The following is a 21,961-nucleotide window of genomic DNA, read 5'->3' as shown; positions in this document are numbered from 1 at the left end:
ATCACTGACTTAGTTCTGTTAAAACTGGACTACTGTAATGGTCTATATGTGAATATACAGGAACAATTTCAAAACAGATTGTAGAACCTGCAAAATGTGGCAGCTCGGCTCAAATTCCAACATGTCTCTCAAGAAATATTCAAACTTCACTGGCTGCCAGTCAGAAGTCACATCAAATTCAAAGCCATCTGTATTGCTTACAAGGCCCTGCATGACACCGGCCAGAGTTTTTCAGGCAGGTCTTTAATTGGTAAGAGCCCAGCAGACTCTTGTGATACTCTGGAGCCAAGAAAATAATGGTCCCCAGAATCCGATGGACGAACATGGGAGTTGAAGTTTCATTACAGGGACAACGAAGTTCTGGAATAACCTCCCCCTTATATCAGAGCCTTGCCACCTCTGGCCTCCTTTAGGATGGAGCTAATACCATGGCTTTTTAATAAATAGGGGTCTCTTTCCAGTTGTGTTCTAGTGATTTTAGCGCCAAGACACCTTCAGGTATAGGAGCGCCCTAAAAATCTTTTTAACATAACATAACATGTGGTGTAATTCGAAATGGTAAAGGTTTATCAAGGTATTATGTTGTTGGCAGGGTTGACCACCCCTACAATGTCACAATATTCAGTAAGGAGTAGGTGAATTACCCCCAATTGAGTCCGGGAAATGGTTTATTAAAACATTTGAAAATAGCACTCTAATTTATTAATCCATTAATAGTCCTGTAAACTAAACAGCATCCTGACAGTGTAGGTGTGAAAGGTAATAAGATGTGAGAGAGGGAGTTGAGATGTTGATATAAGTGAGAGTGCAATACACAGACTTTCTATGCTTATACCAGTCCAAAATACGTCCATTGAACGCGCTGCCAATGGGAAGACACAACATAGCATTCATTACTTCTCTTTAAATTAAAAAAGTGCTTTATAACAATTACTGCAAAAAACAACATGCTTTGTAAACACTGGGAAACACACAGTTTTTGTCTATTTTAGGAATTAGGCAGCCGAAAAAACACTTGGAAGCACTGACTTGAAAATGTTTGGAAACCACAGAGAAAACAACACTGAAATCCACATAAAATAAACACTGAAACCAGGACAGCCTAGTAATAATGCTTCTTCAACTTTATGCATGGCTGTATTTACTTAATGGCACATAGGTCAATGCTCAATTTTAATATAATTCAATGTACAATTTTATTATTTGTCCTAAATTTATTTAGGGACATGTTTTTTTATGCCTTCTATGTGTTTTTTTTCAACATTGAAGCTAAATTACAGGTACCTTTGGAACTTTTGATGCGTGGTTTGCTGCAATTCCAAAAATGCAAAATTGTGTCCTTAAAAGTGTTAGTCAGGTTACAGAGATATGTTTTAAACATTTAACTGTTTAATGTTTTTAATTTGTAATGTGAATGGTCTTTTTCTGCGTGGATTTTCCCTTAGGGTCTGCAGAAATGCAGATTTAAAATGCTGTCACGTTAACAACATTTAGGGTACTTTTAAGGAGGAACCAGAACTTTACTCTGTTGAGGAGGGAGACACGGATAGCAACATGTTTTAAACATGTCAGTAGCGTTCGATACAACTGGTAATTGTGAGAAGTTGGCCTGGCATATGCTGTCTCCTAGTTATAGGGACACCTTGCACCAGTCCAATTCGACTCTTATTGATGATAGGTTTAAGACAACCTTTAAAGAAAGCTATCCTAGTGGTAGCTGTGGAGAGCAGCCTTCAGGCTAAGTCTTGAAGGAGTGTTAAGCTTATTGTTTTACCATAATAACCTCTTGAATAACCAAATGAAAGAGTAGCCCACACAGGTATATATATAAAATATATGTATTTATTCTAGACAGAATCCCACAGTCTCTTTATGAAGCTGTGGCAAAGTTACAATATCAAACAAGCATTGATAGACACAATAAATAGCACTATTAACATTGGGCCCTAGGGGGGGACCAAACCATATACTAAAAAAGTGGCATAAGAACCACGACAATTCTACAGGCAATGCCTAGGGCATTCAGGATCGCTGGCCCCTTAAGAATCCACCCCAGGTTATGAGGAAGGGGACCCATGGGAGGCACGTGCAGTGCGAGTAACTGCTATCGGGATCTCTATTACAGCCTATGGAGAATGTCGCGGTTGGAAATAAACAGTTTAAAAATACTTCTAGCAGGAGTACAAAGTTAAAACTTCAGACATAAGCTTTTGAAGAGCCCACTACCACGAGAGTACCGAGGTACCACTGTTACCTGCCCCAGGGAAGCCGGGTGCATAGGTTGTTTCTGCTGTCGGGTCGCGGGCTGATTTTCAATGGGAAAATAGTCAAAAGTTCTGCTAGCCAAAAGTGTCGATGATGCTGTGAAGATCAAAGATGTGAAGATTGTAGAGGAGTACCTGAAAGCAGAGGGGACAGAGTCTGGGTCACGACAACGTGACCAGGAGGCTCAAAGCAAAGAGCCCTTCGATGTCGGGTGTTTCAGGTGGAAAGTGGTGTAGCTTGGATCTGCAGCCACGGGCTCCGGGAGGCTTCAAGGAAGGCCAGCTTAAGGAGGGCGACTGAATTTGGCGTGCGTAAAAGGGAACCCACGGGCCACCGGAGGGGGCTGGGGCGCTGGTCTTTGGCACAATTGCTGTAGAGTGGTTGGCTCGTAAACGGGCCAAAGCACAACTTCCCCACTGGTCAGGGTCGTGTGCTATGCAAGAGGTGGCCGGTGTCTCGGGGTATTGGGGATCTCGGCATCCACGCAGTCCACGGTGCCCAAACTCGTTGAGCACACTCACTGGCCTCTGGGATGCGCTGGAAACCCACCTCAAGGTTTCTGGAAGTCGTCGAAGTTCGTGAGAGCAGCGAAGTTCCAACCGGGTCACTTGCAGTGTTTCAGGTGCCTGCCAAGCAGGGGGATAACTCCTTTATCCCAAGGGAGATTTCTTCCGTCAGCTGGGCAGCAGCAAGTTGAAGGTCAAGACTGTAAAGTTCAAGAGTAATCTGAGGCTCTGGGGCCACGTTATTCACCTTTATCCCCAAGATTAGGGGAGTGTCCAGAGTAGTGTCCACCAATGGTAGGTGAGGCGGGAAAGGGTGGCTACACCCTCTCCCCTTTGTGTGTTTCCCGCCTGGGCGAGGGGCAGGATGCCCCATAACCGGTTCCAAGCGGTGCATGCAGAATGAGGCTTCTGCAGCTGCCTACGTGCAACTCTGAAAGGACTTTTAGTGCACCCACCCTGTTCCAATCCACATTATCCTGTCTGGGGAGATGCTAGCACCTCCCTGCCACAGGAGCCCTATTGTCCAGCTGGCGAGGCTGGGGTTTTCCCCAGCAACAGCCGGCCAGGGTCGTGTAGGTGGCGGGTAGTAGCTATTTTGTGAAACTTGTGCACTTTTAAATTGGTGTCTTAATTCTGCCGCTTTTCCCATATCGCCCCTCTAGCAGGGGGGAATCGTACCCTCATGCCCATGGCTGGACTGGGGGTATGATTCCTACATGTTTGACACCAAACACGATATGGTTCTGTGTAGCCATTCTCAAGTTATCGCGATATCGCAATAGACTTATAATGCGGTTAAGAGTATATGGTATGGCTACACTACAAACAACCCAGCAATGATTTTACGAAGGTTGCAGAGAGGCCCTACTCATGTAGGGGTCCCCCCTCACACATACCTCAGCACCCTGCCTTGTAGGATTACCAAGGCCTGCTATAGGGGTGACCTATGAGAGTATATGGGTTATAATGTGGTGGGATATAGGATACCTATACCCCTGTAAGGGGTGCTAGCACCACCTTACCCAGACTACAGTAGTGGTCTGGTGGTGTCAGTTTGTATGGCTGTCCCAGGGTGGCACAATAAGTGCTGCAGCCCTGGTAGGCCTACTGAGGGACCCATGCCCTGGGTACCTAGGGTACCATCTACAAGGGACTGTCAGGGCATCCTCAGCATCCAATTAGTTTTGTACCTAGAGTACTCACATCAGTTTTAGGGAGAAAGCAGATAGGCTGGGGTCCTGGATAGCAGGATCCCAGCCAGACTAGTCAAAAACCACTCAAATACCAGGCAAAAAGTTGGGGGCAACCAATAGTCAGATTCCACCTTCCTACAGTAATGTCATCCAGTACTCCAGATTTAAAAGCCTGGCCTGTGACAATTTGTCAATGTGCTGGTTTGAGTTATTTCTCACCTACCGTACCAAAATCATTGTCCTGCCACAGTTTAAATCTGATTCTAAATCAGCATCTTGTGGAGTACAGCAGATTCAATTTTGTCTTCATTACTTTTTAGTATCTATTTAACCCCTAGTACAACTCTTACACACGTTTCTAGATGTATGCCAATAATATGCCCAGTCCTGGATCCCATGCTCACTATGCCATTGGATTCAAGCTAGCCTGGCTGATGAGGATTGATACCCTGAAACCGGTCCCAGTTTGCTTCTTTTCCGGTCCAGGGAGTACCTGGCCTGACAGCTCAGACTGGACTGTTCCCATGGGGCATAGTGTCAAGACTGATTTGCATATGGCTGGGTCCAAACTGGGGTGGCATGGTGAACAAAAAGAACGATGGATTTAGGCCCAGATATCTGTACTGAGGGTTAATGTTCAGCATTCTGTCCAACATCTTTTTGTGTTCCTATAGTGTCACACCTTACTCTATAATTTCTGGGGGTAGACTTATCAAGACTTGGGCTGCCACAATATCTTGCAAAGTGACGCATGATTTTGTGATGTAAAATAACCAGTGATATAAATAGAATTCTTTTCTTAAGGGGTAACCAGTGCAAATGATTGAGACCAGGAGAGCTGCATTGGTAACGGAATGTACTGGGGATCAGAGGCACACCCTTGTTTTGAACTAGCTGCAAACACTTCAAGAGTTTAACTGGAAGCCCTAAGTAGCATCTGTTTCCGTAGTCTAGGCAAGATTGAACCAAAGTCAGGACTACAGGAGGGTGGTAGTTATTGAAGTAGGGCAAGACTTTTCTCAGCAGTTTGAGTTACCACCAACAAGTGCTGGCTACCCATGAGACCTGAGGGCACATTTTTTTTAAATTATAGCACAATGCAGCAGACCAACCAAAGATGCTGTGCTGCGTTGCACTAGGTGGAGAAAGTCGCACAAAGCAATATTTACTAAATATAACCTGCTGCTGAGCTCTTGCAATGTCCTAGTGCACTAACAGGCTGCCTAGCGCCACAGTGCAAATATGTGTGCCTGGTCTAACATAGGTTTTGTATTGAAATGATACCCTTTCAGTACAATATCCTATGATTTGACAATTTTTCAAACATTTCACACATTGGAGTGCATTGCACAGTGCAGCACACATGCAATGAGTGAAACGTTTGGAGAAATAAATATAGTTCTCTTGCTTAGTGCCTGACTCAAAGTGGCATTATTTTTTACGCAAAGCCAGAAATGAAAAACTTTGTAAATCTGGCTTTGCATCAAAAACGCCCAAGTACCACAGTGAAATAGATAGTAGCCAGACAAAATAAACTACTCCCCACTTTCAATCATGTCCTGAATGGCAGCGTGTGAGCAAGTGAGGAGAATAAGCCTGCCACCAGTTTGGCTGCAGCTAACTTTACACCTAAATTTGCAGAGATTATCATCCATCCCTCCCTTCTCTCCATCCATCCTTCTCTTCATCCAGTTATACCTCCCATTTTATTCTCAATTGATCCATTCATGCTTTCTTCTCATCCATCAGTCATCATTCTCTCCATTAATCTATCCATTTACTCACCCATTAATATATCATACTTCACATATTCCTTACATCCATCGATCTCTCGATCCTTTATTCTTTCTTCAATCCTTCTCTTCCCTGCTTCCTTTCTCCCTCCTTTCTTTATGTGTTCTCTTGTTTTTTTAAAACTTTTGTTTATTGTTTTCAACCAATGAACACCAGACAGTCAATCAAAATTACCATTACAAGCAGTACTCGACACTTCATCTCTTCGCAGGAGATTACAGACAGTACACTAATCCATTGGTGCATGATACAGGGCACATTCAAGCAGTACATCAGTATAGCACATGACATGAGCAGCAGCGTTGCACACTCCATCTACTCGCCACCCTCCCTTAACCTCTTCAGTGCCCCGCCCTTTCCACGCCCAGTGCCGGGCGTTTCATTAGCGGGCGGGGTTCATGACGAGATAGTCTCGTCATGGGCACAGCGCAACCGCGCTCCATGACGAGACTATCTCGTCATGGGCACTGAAGGGGTTAACAGCTGTGTATGTCATTACGTCCATATAACCATGCGGGGGGAATAGTCGTCCACCATAGGGGAATGTAGACCTGTCTCGACCAAAAGGGTCCCATCTTTTGTTAATGATCAAAGGTCTTACCCTTCATTATGTTAGCATGGACATCCCCTGTGCCTCCCGAGGATAAACGTTCCCACCCCACAACGCCTCAAAGGGAGGCCACACCTGTCTATATAGAAATCCACATCTCCACCCATCTCTGGCCTCTCAGATATCAGCTGCCCTGATGTGAAAGAAGGATCCCCAGTGTGTAGTCCCGGACAACAATAGAACGGAAAAGCACCTCAGTGCTCAGCCTCAGTGACCTCAGATGTGGCAGGTCCAGATGAATGGGTTAGTAAATAACACTTTAAGGGAGCCCAAATGTCCCTAGGCCTAGAGGAAACAGGGAGCAGTTCAGCATACGCTGTAAGTTGTTCTTGGCAAGTCACTAAATCATCAATCCAATCCTTAAACTTAGGTGCCCTTCCTCTTCCCCAGCGACAGGCCACCCGCCTCTTAGCCACAAGAAGGGCAAGCGCAACATATTTACGATTCGCTGCGGGAACAGGCTTCACAAACCCCAGTATCACCATCAGTGGTGTGGGCTCCATCTGTGTGTTCGTCATCCGAGCTAACGCGTCAAAGACTTGCCCCCAATAATCTCGCAGTCCCATGCCAGGTGCAGGAAATCCGACCCAGGAGCACGACACCTATCGCAGCTATCCGAGTCCCGCAGGTTAAATCTATGCATCTTGGCTGGGGTATAGTATAATCTGTGTAGGAACTTATAATGGAGTAGACGGAACCTACCGCTGGCCAATACCCTCTCAGTTTGCAGACTACAATATTCCCATTGTTCATCGGACAGTGCGAACCCCAGTTCATCGTTCCAGCGCCCCCGGGAAGGCGCGACTGGATACACCCTCTGGGCGTGCACGGTCTTGTAGATTAGGGAGACCAATCGCTTGCATGCCATGCTTTTGAGCATAAGCTGAAGCGGAGCTAGGGTCTGTGGCTCCGCAGGAAAGTCTGAGGTCAATGACCGAATGGCATGTCTAAGGCGTATATAGATAAAGACATCCATCGGAGTCTGCCACCTGCCCTGGAAGATATGCTCGATGTCGAGCGGAAGCTACCGTTATAGTATAATTCCCCCCACGTACTGATGCGTGCACGCTCTTTAAAAAGATGAAACAATCTCTCCTGGAGCAGGGGTATGCTCGGGTGATAGGTAAGAGGCAGTAAAGGGGAATAAATCAAATTTGCGTGCAGCATGCGCCCATTACGCTGCCAGGCAGATGTTGTACAAGTGAGTGTGGTCGGATTTCGGTCTCTAGGTGTGCACCGGTCATAAAAATACTCCCTCTAATGGGGTGGGATGTGCGAGCCAATGCTCAGCCGCAACTTGCGGCATGTACCGTGGCTGCTTCACCCAAAGCCATGCATAGTGAGCTTGTGCACTAAGGTAGTAAAGCTCAAAATTCGGTATTCCGAACCCTCCCTGCGCATATGGCCGAATGAGCATCTCCCATTGCAGCCGCGGCTGCTTCCCTCCCCACACCAGCCGCGTCAATTTAGAGCGGAGTGTCCTGAAGAAGAAGGTCCCAGGATAATGCGGAATGTTTAGAAATAAATATAGGAGCCGGGGAAGGATCACCATTTTAATGAGAGAGGCCTGCCCGACATTGAGAGGGGAAGGGTAATCCATCGACTAATATGCTCGGTGATACAAGTCATAGTGGTGCCATAGTTCAAACGCATGAGTTCCTCCCTATCTTTCGTGACCCGAATACCGAGATATCGCAGCTCGTCCACGCACCACTCTAAAGGGTAATCTAACGGGAACTGTCCCGTCGCCGCCGTCAGCGGGTAGATACAGGATTTCCCCCAGTTGATCCTAATCCCCGACAGCACCCCAAAGGGTATAAATTCTCGCAGTATCAGGTTCAAATTGAGTTGCGGGTCTCGGATATAGAGCGTGATATCATCAGCATACAATGATATCAGAATCTGCCGCATGTTACACCGTAAATCCTTGTCATTATGACACTGTCGTAATCGTGCCGCCAGCGGCTCTGTCTCCAGGGCAAAGAGCAGCGGGAACAATGGACATCCCTGCCTTGTGCCTCTGGTGATATGGAAGGCCTGCGACGTTTGCCCATTTATGAGCACCTTGGCTACCGGCAAGCTATATAACAGCCGGATCCAAGATAAGAAAAGCGGCGGGAAGCCCATCCGTAGCATAACCCCGAAAATATAATCCCATTCTATGGTATCAAACGCCTTGGTGGCATCTAGAAAAACAGCCGCCAATGGCATATCCGGTGATACATTATTTAAAACCGCGAAAAGTGTTTGTAGGTTATGAGAGGTGGCTCTTCCGGGCACGAATCCCGATTGGTCCGGGAGAATTAAATTCTCCATAAGAAGACTCAGTCGAGTGGCAAGTAGTTTGGCTAATATTTTGGCGTCACAGTTGAGGAGAGATAGTGGCCTGTACAAGTAACACTGTCAAGGCGATTTCCCCGGTTTCAAAAGAGAGACAATGATGGCCGCCCGCATAGAGGCCGGCAGACAGCCAACCTCCAAGGACTCCTCATACACCTCTCGTAGGATCGGGGCCATGAGATCTACGTACGTTTTGTAAAACTCTATGGGGATGCCATCCGACCCCGCCGCTTTCCCAGACTGCATACCCATGATAGCCTCCCTGACCTCATCCAACTCAAATGGCGCACATAAGAACTCCCTGTGTCTATCGCTCAGCCAACCCAGCGCCACATCGTCCAAAAAGCTGCCCAAGTCTAAGGCACTGTCCCTCTGGGTGGTATACAGCTGGGCGTAGTGATGCGTGAATGTTTGGAGAATATGAGCTGTGCCCCCCTGAACCACGCCATCCGCGTCCTCCACCTTTAGCACACACCCGGAATGTCGATCCTGCCGAATTACTTGTGCCAGGGCTTTACCAGGTCTTTCTCCCTCTCCATATTGGCGCGCCACCCATAATTTCCCCCGGAACCTAGTCTCCCTTTGCGCAGCATCCATATATTCCAACAGCGTCTCCCTGAATTTGAGTTGGGTAGTACTACTTGGGCACGTCGCTAATTGGGCTTCCAGTGACCTCAGCTCTGCCTCCAATTTACTCAAGGTGCGGACTATGTCTTTAAGCACTCCGGCCCCTTTAGCAATACAGATCCCCGGATAGTGGCTTTAAATGCCTCCCAGATAGTTTCCACACTAGTCACCGATCCCTTATTACGAACAAAGAAATCCTGTATCTCTTCCCGCAGCTCCGTCTGAAAGACTGTATCCAACAGAATGGGAGCATGCAGATGCCAAGCTCTGCGTGGGGTGTAAAAATCTGCGGACGACAACGTGATCCTAACTGAGGCATGATCTGAATACGTTCTGGCTAGGTGCTGCACTGATACTATCGCAGGCCCCAACTCCCTAGACAGCAACCAATAATCTAAACGAGCCCATGCCGCCGCCTGCGCCGTATAATGCGTTCCCTCTCTAGCGTGCGGGTGAGTGTGTCTCCAAGCATCCAGCAAATGGTAGGCCGCCACTATATCCTTAAGAGCCCGCACACCTCAGTGTAGTGATGGGGTGCAGGGTGTGACCTGTCCTGGCCTGGGTCATTGGTTACGTTGAAGTCTCTCCCCATATAACGTGGCTAGAGCCTATGTCAAATATCCTAGCCCATATGGATGTAAAGAACTCCGGTGTGTCTACGTTAGGCCCATAGCAACAAGCTAGTGTGACTGTTACCGATCCCAGCCGTCCCCACACTAGACAGTAGCGACCCTGCGAATCACAAGTTGTACCCACGAGCTGAAATGGCACCTGTTTCTTAATAAGGAAAACCGTACCCCTCGCATAGGTTGAATACGAAGAAAAAATTCTGTAGCCTGCCCATTTTTGTGCAAAGGAGTTCGGACGGTCGGGGGCGAGATGCGTTTCCTGTAACATGGCTATGTGTACCCTGTGCCTGTCCAGGTATGCCAATATGTGTGTCTTCTTCCTCGGATCCCCCATGCCCCTGACATTCCAAGTGAGAATATTCAATGCTCCTTCTTCACTATCCGCCATTTATTCCATCACATATCAACAACTTATAGGAGACCCCTTGGAGAAACCGCCGCAGCCCGTACACTGTGCAAAGCCCAGTCCTGTCCTGTCTAAGAATGATACATACACCCATTGAAGCATCGGATACCACCTCCAAAACATCACTCCCATCTCGTGCGAAATGACTGTCCTGCGACACACCAACGAACCCCCCCTCCCACCCACCCCCACCCACTGCAGCATCCCCAACTTACCAGAATGACACACCCACCCCCCCCTCCCCAACTTCCAACAAAAACAATAACCCCAGTATCCTCCCCGCAACAGATATGCGGGGATCTGCCCCAGGGGGATGCCCGTTGGGGGACATTGTTAGGTGGCAGCACGGAAACCTCTTGCCCCACGGGCCCACCTCTGAGTCACACCCGAGGCCCGTGCAGGGAGAGGGTGCCCGATGTTCGTTCAGCATTATTCATAGATGGACCTCCGCTACATACATTTTTCTTTTCACACCTTGGGTCCCAGGTCGAAGCAAGCAGCCAAGCCCACCCCTTGTCTCGTCAAACACTGTTGAGGATTATAGTACAATTACGAGTCTCCCTCCGCCGCTAACTGTGAGGACCTCTGCGATGCCTCCATGGTATTGTCAGTGTGCAACGCTCGTTTGACTTTCTTGAGGAATTCCTCCACCTGCTGGGGCTTTGTAAAAAAATGCTGCTGACCCTGGTGGGTCACTCTAAGCCTCGCTGGGTACAGCAATGCGTAATCAATTTGGGCTTTTCGTAACTTGGCCTTGACTTCAGTGAACTTACGCCGCTCCTCTTGGACCGTCGGCGTGAAGTCCGGGTAGATGGAGAACGAGTTCCCGTCGAAGCTCAGAGATTGTTTGCTTCTCGCCACCCTCAGCGCCACATCACGGTCCCTATAATTTAAGAGTCTCGCTATGATGGGTCTTGGGGCACTGCCGGGGGGAGGGCGCTGCCCAAGGGAGCGGTAAGCGCGCTCAACGATGAACTGACTGGAAAAGGAGTCAGCCCCAATCGCAGCCAGGAGCAGCTGTTCGATATAGTCTTCCATTCTTCCCGTATTTGTGGACTCCGGGATACCTATCACGCGTATGTTGTTGCGCCGACTGCGCGCCTCCAAATCCTCGTTCTTCGAGGCGATAATCTTGAGTAGCTTGTCCATGTGGGCGAGTTGTGTCTCATGTCTGGAGGTCACGTCCTCTGTGTCCGACACGCGCCTCTCTGCCTCCTTCAGCCGGTCATCGTGCCCCTCCAATTTGTGGGCAATAGCGTCCATTCTCGTCGATAAACTGTCGACCTTATCCACAATGGTGGCAAATCCCAACCTGACCTCCTGCACATCATTTTCCTGCGTCGTCCCCCCGCCCGCCGCCGACGCTTCAGTGTTTACAGCAGAGTCCGTTGACAAGTTACGGGGACCTTTTTTCAGCATCTCAAAGTGCAGCTTCGGCTGCTTAGCGTCTGATTTTCCCATGGCCTCTGGTATCAGACCAACTGGGGACGTGCCTCCAATTCTCTTAGCTCCTCCGCACACGGCCCTAGTGGCTCCTACGATGCCCGTTTAGGAGGCCGACCGCAGCCAGGGCCTACCCCCACCCTCCGCCAGCAGGTCACCCCACCACCAGCGCGCGAGGGCGAGTCCCCCCGCTCAGCAGTTCACTCCCGACACCTGAGCACCAACCGCGCCACTAGTAGTGCTCACAAATATGGAATCTCCCGCCACCACCAGTCCTGCAGCGCCCGCACACCAGGCCCCGTGTCCCTAGTAACCAGAGTCTCAGTCCTGTGCGACAATCTGGGGCGAGAATAGGATATCTCGCTGTGGCCTCAGCCCGGTGACGGCGTATGCCTTGAAGAGAGATGCTCCCCGCGATGCACCCGATTCACCGGTGGGGCCCCCAGGGTGAAGGCCCATGCCCTACTCCGCAGCGACCCGTGGCGCAGTGGTCAGAGCGGCCGGAACCTAGAGGCACAACACTTAAGGGACAGTATGGCGAGGGGTCCTTCCAAAGTCAACAAGCTCCAGTAACACACTGTCCCCCACACCCATACGGGCGAAGCGCCTCTTCAATGTGCACCAGTCTCGTCCCCGGTCGCCCCACAGCTCCTCCGCTCTTTATATTCGACTAGCACTCTCCTTCATGCTGAGTGCAGTTGGCCAGCAACGCTGAGGCCCCCAGCCGCCGCTCCAGTAGTTTCACGTGCTCCGCCACTTCACAGCACAGCCCCAGAGGAAACGCTCCTCTTGCTCTTCGGCCCAGCCTTTCTCCAGTATGGTGTGGGTCGAGCCCCCTCCCGCCGATGCCGCATCTGCTAGGAGCTATGGGATCATGCACGGCGGACGCCAGAGGCAACCGTGGCGTCTCAGTGTCCCCCGCCACAGCCCGTCAGTACCTTCTGGCCTAGTGACCTCGTGTGCGGCATTGGGCTGCCGTACCGGCCGATGCCTCCACAGCGCTCCACTTCGCCAGTCCTCCCGAGCAGACCCTCCAGCGGCTGCAGTAGCAGGCAGATCTGTCCGTCACAGCCGCGGAGCACAGCGAGTCCGCCCCCAGGCCTCACCCAGCCGGGATCGTCGCCTCCAGTCTGCAGGGTGGTCTACAACAGGATAACTTTAAGGATTAAAACATCGGGCTCCCAGAGCCTCACGCTAGTGTGGCCATTTTGGACGTGCGCCACCTAGCGCCCCCATGTGTTCTCTTGTTGCATTTGTTTTTCCACTCCACAGCTCCATCATGCTTTTCTCTTGCAATGGTATTTGCAAGCTTCATTTTGGAGACCAGTGTTTTCATCACAGTCACAGAAACCATGAACAATATTTGAAAGGGTATACATACACTGCCTGTAGCACCCAGTCGCACTTAAGCTGATTAAGTGGGTGGGTTCATTACATCTCTCCTGAAACATCCCATTGACGCAAAGTGGGGCAAAGACCTATTTGTGCTACTTCAAAGGCAACCTCCGGCGCAAAAAAACTAATAATTTGTACTTAGAAAAAAAAATTATTTATCAAGACTGCTTTGTGTCACTTTCGGTGTCACAAAGTCTTGATAAATCTGACAGACAGATAGATAAACAGATAGATATACAGATAGTTATCAATGGCATAGGCAAGATAGAAATGATTTCTCTACCCATCTCAGTCAGAACAAGCCTTGTTTTGCTAAAGATCCAGAGGTGGCCTCGTTACAATATCATCATTGGATCTCAGTAGCAGCTAGCACCACGGTTCCCCAGAGAACAGGGAAACTAGCAGGACAGCACCTACTGAACCTTGGTTCTCTGAAGAACTAAAGACCTCAAGAAGACTCTGTCGCAGTCATGAAAGACGCTGGCGTAAACACAATGATCCCAGAGAAAAGGAATTACATAAGTTAAGACTAGTACATCATAAAGAACTGATTAAAAAAAACTAAAATCAGCTATTTTTCTGAAAAAATTGAAGGAGTGAAAAATAACTCCAAGGAGCTCTTTAAAACAGTGCTGAAACTCAGTCAAGTGCAAGAGACCAATAATAGCACTATAGATCAAGCTTTTTGTGACACACTGGCCTCTTCTTTCTACAATAAAGTCTCCTCTATTTACGACACCTTTGCTCTACAACCGGTCAACTCCCAGGGCGTTCAAATTGGTACTACATGTATGACCTCAGTCCAGCCCACCCCAAACTCCAAACTCGCCCAATCCAGTCTTTCAAATTTCACACTGCTTTCTCAAGAAATGAAATGAAATTAAATGAAATGTAGACTTATAAAGCGCGAATTGCTGCCCTGAGGCGTCCAAGCGCTACCTGGAGAGTGTAGTCATTTGTCAGAGGCGGTCAGCTGGGGGTTAGTTATGGACATTAAAAAGAAAGGTCTTTAATTGCTGACGGAAGGAGAGCAGATTAGGGTTAGACCTGAGCTGAAGGGGGAGGATTTGGTGGCATTATAGGAGAACATCCTGCCACCAGCTCTCGTTCTCCTGATTCTGGGAACTGTCGCCAAAAAGGCCTGGCCGGAGCGAAGGTGTTTCCTAGGGTGGTACTGTGTGATAAGTTCACAGCTGATTGCCGGTCCTTTGTGCCAGAAGGCTTGATGGGATATGCACATTGCCTTGAAGGCAATTCTTTGCCAAACCGGAAGCCAGTGCAGGCTACTCAGCCCAGGTTTGGCTGACAGTCTCCATGGCAGCTGGAGCAATGTGCAAGCAGCGCAGTTTTGAACAATCTGCAGCTTGCGCACTGTCTAGTCGGGGGCACCGAGATACAGGGCGTTGTTAAAATCCAGTCGAGACTGGATCAGGCCTTGGACAACAACTTGCTTGGCCTCCATAGGTAAAAGTGGGAGCACTTTTTTCAGCATCCTGAGGAGGCCAAAACAAGTTGCAGAAAGCCTGATGGCCTGGGTGTCAAAGGTTAAGGCTTTAGCAAACCATACCCCCAAGCTTTTTATATTGTCCTTGGGTACAGGAGGGGTGCCTAGGCATGGGGCCAGAGAGAGTCAAAATGCGTTGGAACAGCGGGGCCCATGAGCATCAGCTCAGTTTTATCCCCATTAAGCTTGAGGGAGGATCTCGTCATCCAGCTTTTTACTTTCTCCAAACATTTCCTTAGTCCCATTTGTGCAGATTGGCCGTCCTCCTGTGCCAGGGATACCACTAGCTGAGTGTCGTCCGCATACGAAATGATCTTAATGCCAAACGGACGAACAACCTCAGCCAGTGGTCTCATATAGATGTTAAATAACGCGGGGCTTAAAGAGGAGCCCTGCGGAACCCCACAGCTCAGGGGTTTGCTAGAGGAGAATGTATTACCCTCAAAGATCTGAAAGGACCTGTTACTCAGAAAGGATTTGAGCCAGAGTATTGACATGCCTGAGATTCCAACCTCGGAAAGGCGGCACAGCAGTACGTCGTGATTAACCGTATCGAATGCTGCGCTCAAATCGAGGAGGACCACTGCCACTGATCCGCCTCGATCCAAGATCCTTCTGGTTTCCTCGGTGACAGCTAGTAAGGCAGACTCCGTCCCATGTCTAGGTCGAAAGCCCGTTTGGGTGACATCCAGCAACTGGTTATTCTCCAGAAAGTCCATCAGATGGATATTGATGTTCTTCTCTAGAATTTTGCTCACCCAAGGGAGCAGGGAAACGGGGCGGTAGTTGCTAAAGTCGCCAGGGTCAAGGTTCGGTTTCTTCAGCAGTGCACGCACCATAGCCTGCTTCCAGGGGAGTGGAACTATACCGGAGGTAATAGAGGCATTGAGGAGGTTCCTGATAGTAGGGAGGACAACCTGAATTACCGAGATCATTGCCTCTGGTGGGGCTGGGTCACATGGTGACCCTGATTTTACTTGCCGAGCTAGAGATTCCAGGGAGTCCTGTTCTAACAAGGGAAAGTGTTCCAAGGTTGCCGTGGGTTGAGGGGTAGCCTCAACCGGACTTGGCCATGTATGAGCAGCGGGGGGAAAATCCATGGCAGGAAATAAGGAGTAAATTTGGAGGATTTTTTGATGGAAAAAATCTGCCCGTTCGTTACAGTGATCTAGCGTTTTACAAGGATGCGTAGAGGGTGGTGGAGGTTTTGTGAGGCTCTTTACTATCTGAAAGATTTCTTTAGGTTTAGATTTAGCCTGCATGATTTGTGTAGAGAAATAGGTTGCTTGGGCTGTCCTTACCTTGTCTTTGTAGGTTCTAATCGCCTTTCTATATTGGGTTTTAACGTCCAAGGAAAAATCCAGACGCCAGCGTCTTTCTAGTTTCCTGCAGTGCCGTTTTTTCTCTCTGAGTTCCTTAGAGAACCAGGGGGCACTTTGATGTAAACGCTTCGTAGTGATTTTGCGGAGGGGGAGTATGGCCTCCAGAGAATTTAAGATCCATTCTTCATAGTCCCGATTTGCTGCGCAGGGATCCACGTTAGGGGGGGACAGGAGGTATTAAGGCTTTTGGACCAGGACTCCACCGGGAGACTAGCCCAATTTCTAACATTCTTTACAATGGGGGTTAGGTGAGGTGGCTTGCGAATAGACCATGTAAGAGGGACAAGTGAATGAACAGTCCACGGAAGACAAATAGGTTGCCCAGCCTTGAGCTCGGTACAATTGCTGAACACTGGGTCCAAAAGATGGCCCTTGATGTGGGTGGCTGAATCGACCAGCTGCTCCAATTGTAAAGCCGCTAAATCGTTCGCCAGCTCAATGGCGGTATGGTCATAGGCGGCATCAAAATAGACAAACTTCAAAGCTTCTTTTAGCCACAAAGTCCGGTTCCCCCCTGGATCCCTGCCCTCCGCGAGTAACCCACCTGTTAGTGGAATTTGTTGCTTTGTCACTCATGGAGGTTCTATTGAAACAGGGACCTTTCCCACAATATGGAAGAAAACATCAATCCTACCTCTGCTAAAGAAATCAAACCTGGATAAAACAGAAGCAGCAAACTACCGCCCTATCTCCCGTTTACCCCTACCAGCAAAGTTAATGGAGAAACATATGAACAGGGAACTAGCGGTTTTTATTGAGAACAATCACATTCTGGACTCCACTCAATACGGCTTTACAGCCCAACATAGCACTGAACTAGCCTTGATCACTGCAACGGAGGAAGTCAGACGGGCGGTTGATAATGAAGGATCAACAGCTCTGATACCATTAGATTTATCAGCTGCCTTCGATACGGTGGAACACGGTATTCTAATACACCGGCTCCAGGAAGTAAGAGGAGAAGGCTTGGCCCTAGCACTGTTCAGATCCTTCCTGCTCAACCGCGAACAATTTTTCGAGGTAGGAGGCTACATATCTAAATGCTTTAGGCTTCCTTGTGGGGTGCCACAGGGCTCATCATTGAGCCCTACCCTTTTCAATATATATGTTGCCCCCCTGGCACGTATGATTAAAACTCATGGGTTTGAATTAGTATCATACGCAGATGATACCCAGATTATTGTATCAATTTCGAGTAATAATCCTAAAACAGCTCAGAATTTTAAGGAGTGCATGAGATGTGTCAGTGATTGGATGACCGAGAACTGTCTCAAATTAAACTCAAATTAAACTCAGGTTCTACTCTTTGGGAAATACACATCCTTCCGGTACTCAGAATGGTGGCCAGCAGAGCTGGGGACTCTCCCACCACCGGTCACTAAGGCAAAAAATCTCAGAGTCACCAAAGACACCTCCCTCTCCCTCTGTCACCACGTAAACAAACTTACTGCATCCATCTATTACACTTTAAAGATCTTGAAGAAAATTCTGCCATTCATACCGGCGGGACTGCAGAAAACAGTGGTGGCAGCTTTAGTGCTGTCTAAACTCGACTTTTGCAATGGATTGTTGGTTGGAGCAAATAAGTCAGTAATAATAAAACTGCAGGTTCTTCAGAATTCCACCGCCAGATTGTTCTTTGGTCTATCCAAATATGCATCTGCCAAACAGGCCTTAAAAAACTTGCACTGGCTGCCGATTGAGAAGCGAATTAGGTTTAAGGCATTGTGTATTGCATTTAAGGCCTTACAGAACTCGGGTCCCACTTACCTAATTAAACGATTCCAATGGCATATACCGGCTTGCGCACTCCGCCTCCGCTCGGCCTCTTTGAAGCTGGTGAGGGTACCATCTTCCCACCTTCAGAGATGGGGTGTTAAAAGCTTTTTTAATATCACCACTAGATGGTGAAATAAGCTACCTCTTCATTTAAAGAATTCCACCGATCTTCTGACTTTTAGAAAGGGACTGTAGACATGGCTTTACACTCAGTAATTTGATAAGCACTGGTTCCTACATCACGCAGATGCTCTGTGGGCTACCTCCATAAGCGCCTAGACGCCCCCGGGTAGTAGTGCACTATATAAATATATTAATAAATAAAATAAATAAATAAATAGATGGATGGTTGGATGGAAGGATACATTACATGTATTGGGCAACAAAATAAATGTGCACCCTTGAGGCCTCCTCACTTGACACATAAGGATAATCAGGTACAGACAAAAGATAGGAACCGCACCGTTTGGACAGAAATGTATCAAACCCGAGAACATGTAGAGATCCATCAAGAAGGCATGTAGAACTCTCCTTTATATAGCACAATAATATTGTGAAAACTTGAAGGCGAGAGCATGCACTGCCTTAGTAACAGCACAGTGTCTCATGCAACGAACAGCTTTAAGACATAATATGCACATGTTCATGGCCAAGATTCAGAGAAAAGGGATGGTTTCTCAGAGTCCGGAAACGTTGGGCAGTTGCTATGGGAATGTGTCTTCATTCCACAGGAAATGATGGTTTGTGCACCCACTTGTGTCTGAATTAGCAAGAGTTGCTTTTCATTTCAGAAAAGCAATAGACGTCTTGGACCAAATTATGTAGGTACTGTATAGGCGATACTGTATTGTACTGTGTAGGTGTTATACTTTTTGATACACCTTCTTTTCTAGTTGGCTGATATAATAACACCCTGTTGGGGAACGACAAGGGGCCCCTCTTTCTTCTTTCACTTTATTTGCTAACATTAATTTCTTTAATTTCTTTACCCCTTTTCCTATATTGTGTTATGAGGCTGAGCTCGTGCTTTTGCTTTTCTCATGCTTCTATAGAACCCGTATATCATTACCGGATCCAAAGTATGTTGCTTACTTACTTATTCTCCATGTAACTGGCTACTCCAGCATCTCGATGTATCCTCTGTTTGGTCTTCTTTTGTTAATAAAAAAAACATTCTCAATAAAAACTCTTGGGGAAAAAAACAAACGAAAATTGAGCGCAAGAGCATAGCTCGCATTCATAAGACGTACAAGATACGCATGAGGCCACTTTGAAGATAACATGTCTTTGATGAGACATTTTCTACTCCAACCAGTCTCCTGATGTAAACATGGACATCTTAAGGATTTCAATGGCCCTGAGCCAAATGTATTTTGGGGGCCCCTGTTCGCTTTAAATTTATGATCCAATGTCAGCTCTTTAATATCCTATTTTGGCCTGGTCGCTGACACAGTGGTCCAAATTCTTTAAGGATTTACATCTAATATTCAGTGATAGCGATGTGTGTTTTCAATATTATAATTCAGAAGCAGCTATCTTATATAATTGATTGCTGATAGTCTTTATGTCCACCGTGACATTTCTCATATGTGAGGTCCTTTTTGATTTAAAAAAAAAAAAAAGTTTTATGAATGCTGAATTGTGTTTAAAAACAAATATTTCAAATGTCTATAATAGACTCGAATACATCACCCACACAAAGAATAATTGGAAGGAAAACGGTATTAAAAAAAATATGTTAAAAATTATTCAAGATCATCAGGGCAATAACAGAGTTGGCTCTATCAGTGGCCCTCTGAAAGGCAGGGGCCCTGGACCAGGGCAACTTTGCCCATGCCTTAAACCGTCTCTGGGGTGGATGTAAAGAATGATGCAAAATTTCCCAGCTGCGAAATTTCGCAAAATTCATGAAGCACACATTTCACGAATTTCATGGTTGTAATAAAAATGTTGCAGACATAATCAATAACTGCTTTACACACTCTTGCACACTTTTCGTGCACTTCAGTCCATTAAACATTTGGTGAAACAGGCAATGTTGTGTTTGCGTTACGCAATCAGTATTGTAAGCGTTTTATACAGTGGGTTGTCATCTGTGAGAAAAAAACATACATTTCGTCTTGGAGCTATTGAGCTTCAGACCCCACTCTAGGCAGAACATCTCTAAGACGTTCAAAAGCTGTTGGAGTCCCTGTGGCGATTTAGAAATTAGCAGATTATCATCTGCAAAAGGGAGTGCAAAAGCCCTCTGTCCTCCTGTTTTGGGTGCATCACATCTATACTTGTTCAGAAACTCAATTACACTGTTAATATGTAGAGTGAACAGTGTTGGTGCCAAAATGCACCCCTGTCTTACCCCTTGATCAGAGTTGATGGGTTCCGTCAATGCCCCTTCCTCCCCACATCTCATCCGAGCAAGAGTATCTGCATATAACCTCATTAAAACATCCAGGAGAGGGGCGGGAGCACCCATTTTTTCAAGTACTCTTCATTGCTTGTCTAGGGGGCCATATCAAAGGGTGATCGAAGATCAACAAAGGCAACTAATAGTTTACGCTTGCTGATAATCACCTCCTTTCAATTGATACAAACAAACCGAAAGATCTGATCTACAATACTCACATTAGATCTAAAACATGCCTGCCAATCCGATAAAACACTCTTCACTAACCCAATCTTAGAGATGCTCCAAAACCTGCTTCCAAATTGTTTTTAAGAGAGTCGACGTGGCTGATGGGCTTATAGTTGGCCGGTATTGCCCGGTCACCCTTCTTGAATTTATTAACAACTTCGGCTATTTTCCAAGAGTGGGGAATGTTCATACCAGCTAAAATACAATTGGAGAGCAGGTTTATATATGGCCCCAAATTTCTGGATTTTTGGTACTCTATCTGGGCCCAGGGCACGACCTAAAATATAAGAATTGATTGTGTTTATTGTTTCTTCTCGCGAGAATTTCAAGCTACTAGAAATGGGTAGGGCTCCATTACATGCTAACACACCGTTAACCTTAGAAGTCTTACACTTAGTGGAGTAAAGTGGACTTAAATGCACTACCCACTCATTAGGCTGGATACAAAAATACAGCGTAGGTTTACGACCATTTATGCAAACCGCATATGTTCTCCAGAATGCCTTGGTATTCTCGCTGGCCAGAGCTTCATGTAAATTCATCCATTGTGATAGGGTTAAGGTCATGTGGGCCCCTGAACCAGGCCAAGACAGTCAGTTCAACTTTACCTATCCCGTGGAGTCTGGGTGCAGAGTTGTTCTGGCTGTCCGTGGTGCTGAACAGGAACCATGGGGGTGCTGGTCTTACCACTTACATGGTGCTGCAAGAAAACAGAATGCAAAAACACAACAAATGCATGGCAGCTGACATCGCAAGAAGGCTGCAAGTTGTTCCCTGTAGATGCAGCGTTGAGTGTGGGGGTTTGTTGCCGGATTGGCGACCAACAAGCCTTGGCAGCGGTAGGCCCGACAAAAAGGTACAGGCACTTCACGGGGTCCCAGCTAGCAAGGTAGCGAACTGGAACTTTGTGGCAGGCAGGAATACAACCCCTACAATGCACTGGACCATCTGGATTTGAGCGATCCCACAGAACACGTGATGGCCAGAGATCGTTCGGATCTGGTGAGTGTTTTTACCTGCAGTTTGCAGGGGATTAGTGCCACTTGTCCAGGGCAGTCTCAGGGTGCTTCTGGCTTTCACAGGGGTCCCTCCCTCAGAGGATACCCAGTTTTAGCCGAGAACGAGGCTTGATCACATAGTTCCAAGTCTGTTGCCACAGGGACAAAGTATTCCTCTTTTGCTTTGGTGCTGTGGGCAAAATCCTGTTGTTGGTGACATGGGCTTCCTCTTGGTCCTTCCTCAATGCAAGCTATTCAGAACTGAGGTTACAGGTGGCCCTTAAATCCTCGATTTACGGGAGTTAGAGGTGTGGGAGCTTGTGGCTAATGGGAAGCTTGTCCAGGCAACTAATCCGCCGTTGAGGTGCCCACATCTGGGTGTGTGGGTCACCTTTTCTACCCAGAACTCTCTATTCTGCCTCTCCAAAATGTTATTTAGTGTATAGACCAGACTGCCC

The sequence above is a fragment of the Triturus cristatus genome, chromosome 1_1, assembly GCF_964204655.1.
Source record: "Triturus cristatus chromosome 1_1, aTriCri1.1, whole genome shotgun sequence".
NCBI lineage: Eukaryota > Metazoa > Chordata > Amphibia > Caudata > Salamandridae > Triturus > Triturus cristatus.
This window is presented reverse-complemented; position numbering follows the sequence as displayed.